Genomic DNA, 6,643 nt, shown 5'->3' on the forward strand with positions numbered 1-6,643 from the left:
AAAGGACAAGACATCGGCTTCTTATTCTTCACCCACTCTGCCAAACCGATTACTGGTTCCTCATCAGAATCTGAACTTGTTGCTTCATCAACAAACGACACCTTCTTGTTCCATGCTCTTTTGGGCTCAAAAGGCTTGATGTCTTGATCAGAAATCCTCTGTACTAAATGACTTAAGCTTTCAAACTCCTGAGAGGCATACTTATCCCTGATGTGTGGCAATAAACCCTGGAAAGCCAAATCGGCTAGCTGCCGATCATCGAGAACCAGACTATAGCATTTATTTTTTACCTCCCGTATCCTCTGCACAAAACCCTCAACCGATTCATCATTGCGTTGTCTCAATTTGACCAAATCGGTGATTTTCTTTTCATGAACCCCCGAAAAGAAGTATTTGTGGAATTGTTTCTCCAGATCGGCCCAAGTAATCACTGAGTTAGGAGGTAGTGATATAAACCAGGTAAAGGCCGATCCAGATAATGACGACGAAAATAGACGAACCCTCAATTCGTCCCTGTTACCAGCTTCTCCGCATTAAATGATGAACCTGTTGACATGCTCCATGGTTGACGTGTCATCCTGCCCAGAGAATTTGGTAAAATCTGGTACCTTGTACCGATGTGGAAGCGGGATCAAATCATATGCGGGAGGATACGGTGTCCGATAAGAGTAAGTGTTGACTTTGGGTTTTATGCCAAATTGTTCCTTCATTACTTCAGCAATCTTATCAGCCCAATATGCATCGGCATCCTGCCAATGAGGCGGCTGCGGGTCCGGCACTTGGTGGCGAACCTCCACATGTCTGTTCGGGACGTGATCTGCACGGAACATTGGATTGATCATCTGTCCTCCAATCTGCGGACCACCAAACTGCTGTCCACCGATTTGCTGTCCCCCGAGTTGCTGTCCGAAATTCATTGGCTGGTTGGGAATCCCCTGACCTTGGAACCCGGGATAGACCTGTCCTTGCTGGAACCCTGTAGTCTGGTAACTCTGCTAGGGCGATTGTGGAAAGACTTGTTGCCCAAGCCATCCATTATTAGCGTTCATCGGCATAGGCGCTGCCGATGATTGGTAATTGGGTACCATCATTGAATTGACATACCCCGACTGGGCCATAGACCTCTGTTGCATCAGCATTGAATCTGCCGATGCATTAGGCATCTGAAACATCGAATCTTGAGGATTCCCAGTGTGAGGCCTTGCAGTAGTAGTTGTGGTATACCGAGGACTCTGGTTCCACGGTGCATTGGGAGGCGCCGATACCACAGTAGCCTTGCCCCTCGTGTCAGTTATCTGTGATGTACCCGGTGTTAATTCTGGAGGCATACCGTAACCCCACCAGTTGGGAGGAAGAGTCAACCCTGACACTGCCGATGCCAACATATCTGTTGTCAGTTTATTCTGCCCACTTGAAGTCTGTGGGTTGGTTGTCATCGGCACAGATAGTGCACCACTAGCTCCCGATGTACTTGGAGGGACGGCAGATTGTGCACTTGCAGCCGTCAAAGCAGCCGACGGAGCCGTAACCTCTGGTGCTGTTGGTTGATGATGAGTAGGGCCCACATAATCTGGAGGGATCTGTCCTTCCTTGAAAGTCCTTGCTACGGCATTGAAAACCGTGTTAGAGAGTACACCAGCTTGATTGATCAAAGCACGGTTGATAGCACTGTCAACCATATCTTGGAGCTTGCCCGGATTGGCTTCGAAAGTAACCTGCCGTGGCGTCGGCAGAGCATCTTTCTGGATCACTTCGCCACTCCTATTTATGCTGAAGGACTTCAAACATTGCAGCCTGTACTCCTCCATAGCTTGGGCAATGGCTTGCTTCTGCTCATCCTTGAGATTGGCCTCCGTCACGGGGATGACGTTCTCCTGATCGAAGTCAGAGATCGACATGCTGATCTTGATCTTGAATCGGTCCCACTGGGCGTGCCAAAAGATGTGTTGGTGCAAAAGCTGGTCTGCAAACACAAAGGGCTAATACCCGATTCAAACGTTAAGGCGTGCCAGCCGATTTGACCTTACTATCGGCAAAGGTGATAACTCGAATACTTTAGTCCTGACAACAGCGATGCGCCCGGATGTCACGGCTAAGAGGTACTCACGCGGAACTTGAGAACACGCCGAACTTAAGTCGACGAATTCCTAAGAACTCGTAGTGAAAAGGAAAAAGTATGACGAAGTCGTCGAAAAGTAGATGCTAGAATATGAGTAAAAACGTGTGTTTGATTGATTGATGGATGTCTCATTACAAGGCCCTAGGGTTCATATTTATACCCTGCTCAAAGAGCTACAACTAAACACGACTAGAATTCGAATTCCAAATTACACGGAATCCGTACACAAAACGACTTAAATAAATAAGGAAATAACAAAGTTATCTCCCGTGATAAACTAAAATTCTTCCATAAACCGATCAGCAGTTTCCGGACTCCTCCTCCGTATCATCGGCAGACTTGCCATGGTCATCGGCAGACTCCTCTATTATAGCCATCGGCATAAACACATCACTGCCCGTAGACTTAGTCACATTCGACCTCTCCTTCATCGGCAACCATCCTCATCGGCAATTCATCCTGTAAACAGCATACTTGCCACCTTATCCTGCCATCCTGGACACGTGCCCAAAAACGGTGTCAACAGAGGTGTAAAGAATAAAAGCTATGACTTGCACTTGTGATAAGAGTTCCACTAGATCAATACTCAAAATAAGGATCAATCATATCATAAATAAAGATAAGTAATAACAGATCAAGGTAATCCTAAAAGGAGTTCCACCGAGCATTTTCCTACTTGGGCATGACTCTAGAAATAACTTGAAAATAGAGACAAACTCCTAGGGTTATTCTAACTATAGGTCATTGAGATAAATTGATTAGCGTAATTACATTTAACAATCATGGTAAGGATAATATCATATTCATACTCAGAAGACATTGCTAAGGTGGGTCAGGAATAGAGCAAGACATCACCCCACAACTTAAGCCTACTAGTCCTATATTCGGGGAGTAGACTACGGAGGACTCAACAAAGCTATAATAGTCACCTTTACAACCTACCACATGGCCTAAAAAATAGGGAGCACTCACAGATAAACAATGTACAAACACCATGCTTACAAATATCTACCACCCACCCCTTAGTCATCAGGGTGAGCGCTATACGAACAAGAGCATAAACACAAAACTACTCCAACTATACTAAACATATAATCAATGTAGGCAACAAACAATATAATTATTAATATAGAATTGTAACAAGTCATATGAAGTATTTGACTCACACACGAACTAGAATAAAAACTAGAGGAAAACTTGAACTAAATGACAAACTAGATGAATCGGATGAACTAGACAAGAACTCGGTGAACTAGACAATGAAGTAGACAATCTAGATGAGGAACTAGAAGTGAACTAGATGATAAACACAATGAACTAGAAGATAAATAACACAAATAGATTAACAATGTTGAATACAAGAGACAAGTACAAGGCTGTACCTAGCCTCCTCATGACTAGATCCGAAATCCAGGCATTGCTTGACTCCTCTAATTCCTATTCTTATGCTCTAGGTATGCCCTAGTTGGTGGAGCTCTAGGTTATCCTTTCAAGGGACACCTTTGAACTGAATGTTTTGTGTGTTGATTGAATTGATCTGATGATGCCTCTAGGGGGTCTGCCTCTTCTTATATAGTGGCATGAACCACAGCCCTCGGGTCAAACAAAAATGAAACAATGGTCAAGATGCATCGTAGAGGTTGGTTGGAGGCCGTCGCACAAAGGAGGGCTTATTTGGGTGGGGAGGAGCCAGCCAGCCTAGCATGTGAGGCCGGCTCGGCCCCACCTAGTCGCCTCCGGTCCTCTGCTTTGTTCTCGTACCTTCTGGTGTCTTCCACGTCCTTCTAGTGCCACTTTCTGGTCCACTTGCACAATATGATCGCCTAGCTCCTAGACAAATCCCTAGAAAATATTATTTTATAGAGCTATAGGATCTTGTCGGTTTAGTCTCTAGTCTTGTGATGATGATGGTTCTAGAGTCTTCTAGAGTCTTCTAAGTCATATCTATCAAGGACTTCCTCTCCGGTGCTCCAAATATAACAAATGATATGTCCGTCTCAATTGTCTCGACGAGCTCTCCACAATGGTGTGCTCAAATTCTTCACTTGATATACTTTTATATGGTGAAATATTGAATATCCTACAAGGCAAGTGAGAACAACACAACTTATGGAACTTATTAGAATAAACCCCTACCACCCTACTTTATACATTCACTACACGGATTCTGTTGATACGTGACGTTATCAATTAGTAATAAACACCATAAAAACTGTCATAGATAACTATCTGTGAGGCTCTAGAAATTCGTCATAGAATCCACGTCATAATCCTTCTTTGCGAAAATAAACTGTCACAGACGCACTGAATCGATGACGACTTCAATCGTCACCGAATAGCTGTTCATTTGGTTTCCAAGCAGCATCAGTGACGATTTGGATCATCACAGATATATGCCATGTCAGCACAGCCATTTCAGCATATGAGGTGGTATCTAACATGGCAAAATCTGACATGTCAGCTTGGTGACATTGCTATAGCTTACACATCAGCTTGGTGACGTGGCTCACCATTCCACATCAGCATTTTTTAAAATTAATTTTTGGGATACTGATGCGTAGGATGGGCTGGGCCCATAGTGTGGGCTAGGCCTAATCTTTTCTGCGCAGCCCATTTTCATTTTGTGTGCAGCCCATTTAAATTTATTCTGTGCGATCGAACAAACAGTCAAGCACATGTGATTGCAATATATAATAACCCACTACAATTACATATAAAAGCAGTACAATTACATACAAAAGTAAACTGACCACAACCAAACGAAAAGAATGAAGTAGCAAAAGGAATAGAAGACTAAGATAGCATTGCCCTCCTGTTCTTCAAGATAAAATAAAAGAAACAGATGAAAAAAAAGAAAGGAGACACATTCTCAGCTAGCAAGTGGCATCAGGTTATGACGCCTTTCTCCTCTGATCCATCTGCCCACTGCAATTATACATGAGGGAGATAAAAATTAATTAGTGACAATCAATAGCATGTCAATCAATTATTCGAGCCTGCAAATATATTATTGTACTTAGTAGCAGAAGGTTTCCTTGATAGACAGAATAAGTCATACTAAGCAAATAAGTTTCAGATAATATATTGTTCAGATAGGCTATGACACGAAGCTATCGCATATACTAGAGGTGCATTTGATAAACAAACACACAAAAAATACAAGCATGGTAGGTGGTAAAAACAAATATCTAAAGGCAGCAATGAGACATATATATATTTCTGCAATTTTGTTCCCACCAAGAAATAAATCTGTATACTCTAATTGATTGCTTTATTCCAATTCAGAACTTGATAACCATGCCTTACCAAACACACACACATTGAGGTGTGTTGTTTACCGTATGTCAAGATTATACCTGCAAAAACTTCCTAAAGAACATGATGATCCTCATGTTTTCACTCGGTGTCAGCTGCAGCAACCTGACCATGCGATACAGAGAAATTTGAGAACATGGAAATTAATGGGAGTTGCTCAATTTCATATGCCTGAAATTTAATTTTTTTAGACAGCAAATACAATTATTTCTATATTAGATAAAAACAAAATTTTAATATAGTATAACACAAAAGCAGTTAATAAATCACAAACAAATTACAAGAGTATCTAGAGCCGCAGCAACTACGTGCAAAGAGAAATTGCAGTGGCCTGTGGCCCAGTCCAATGTCTGTCATGGACATTCACTAATTAACGAAACCACCCAGAAAATTGAAAGTCCCAAAAAATCCATACGGCAAGGGCATGCCAGCAGCAGATCGCAGGAAGCCGGCCAGTACTGCCGTGCCCTTGATGTCGGATTTGGCCATCATCCCCTACATAACACTGGATCTGCGAGGGGGAGAAGGTGAAGGATGGATCCTCCATGGATCTGAGATTGGAGAGAGAGAGAGAGGATGAGGGTCACTACCGCATACCATGCATGGCACCGTCAAATCGATGTCGCCCGACCTCTGTGCATCTGGTCTGGCCACGTCGCACCACTCGTCCTTGTCGCGTCGTGCCGCCCCCGCCGTCGTTCGTCCAGCCTCGTCGCCCAGCACCGGCCGTCTCCTGGATGGAGAGAGAGAGAGGGAGTCCCCGTGAGGACGCCGGGCCATAGGGTCCACCACATCCTCGAGCTCTTCCAAGATCCTCTAGATCCGCCATAGTGGAAGAGAGGGGAGGGGGGGGCACCGGCAGGTGGGAGAGGGCGGGGGGTGCTCGGGTGTGGAGAGGGCTCCGGCGGGTGGGAGAAGGCACGGGGCGTTCGGGTGTGGAGAGGGCAAGGGGCACTCGATCTGGTGAACCCTATCTCCTTACCATTTATATAGTCTAGGGTTTTAAGTGGGCCGATTTGGGCCGTTGGACGGAGTAAGAGACATGCGCAACACAGGCTGAGGCTACTAAGCCTCGAATATTTAACAAATTTAATTTCTTATTTATTTAACTAAGTTCAATTTAAGCACTAATTAAACTGAAAAAAATACTAAATAAATTTAGAAAAATCACAAACTCGATGGTTGCTTTTACGAATGACATTTTCAAGC

At 43.9% G+C, this 6,643-nt stretch overlaps 1 long non-coding RNA gene across 1 annotated transcript; it reads right to left on the bottom strand.

The window, feature by feature from the left end:
* Nucleotides 4,777–6,390, bottom strand: LOC110434508. The gene is made up of 3 exons (XR_002452013.1): nucleotides 6,032–6,390; nucleotides 5,476–5,539; nucleotides 4,777–5,044 (listed from the first exon to the last, which is right to left on the bottom strand). It is a non-coding gene; the product is annotated as an uncharacterized LOC110434508 (long non-coding RNA).

Source organism: Sorghum bicolor, chromosome 4 (assembly GCF_000003195.3).
Source record: "Sorghum bicolor cultivar BTx623 chromosome 4, Sorghum_bicolor_NCBIv3, whole genome shotgun sequence".
Classification (NCBI taxonomy): Eukaryota; Viridiplantae; Streptophyta; class Magnoliopsida; order Poales; family Poaceae; genus Sorghum; species Sorghum bicolor.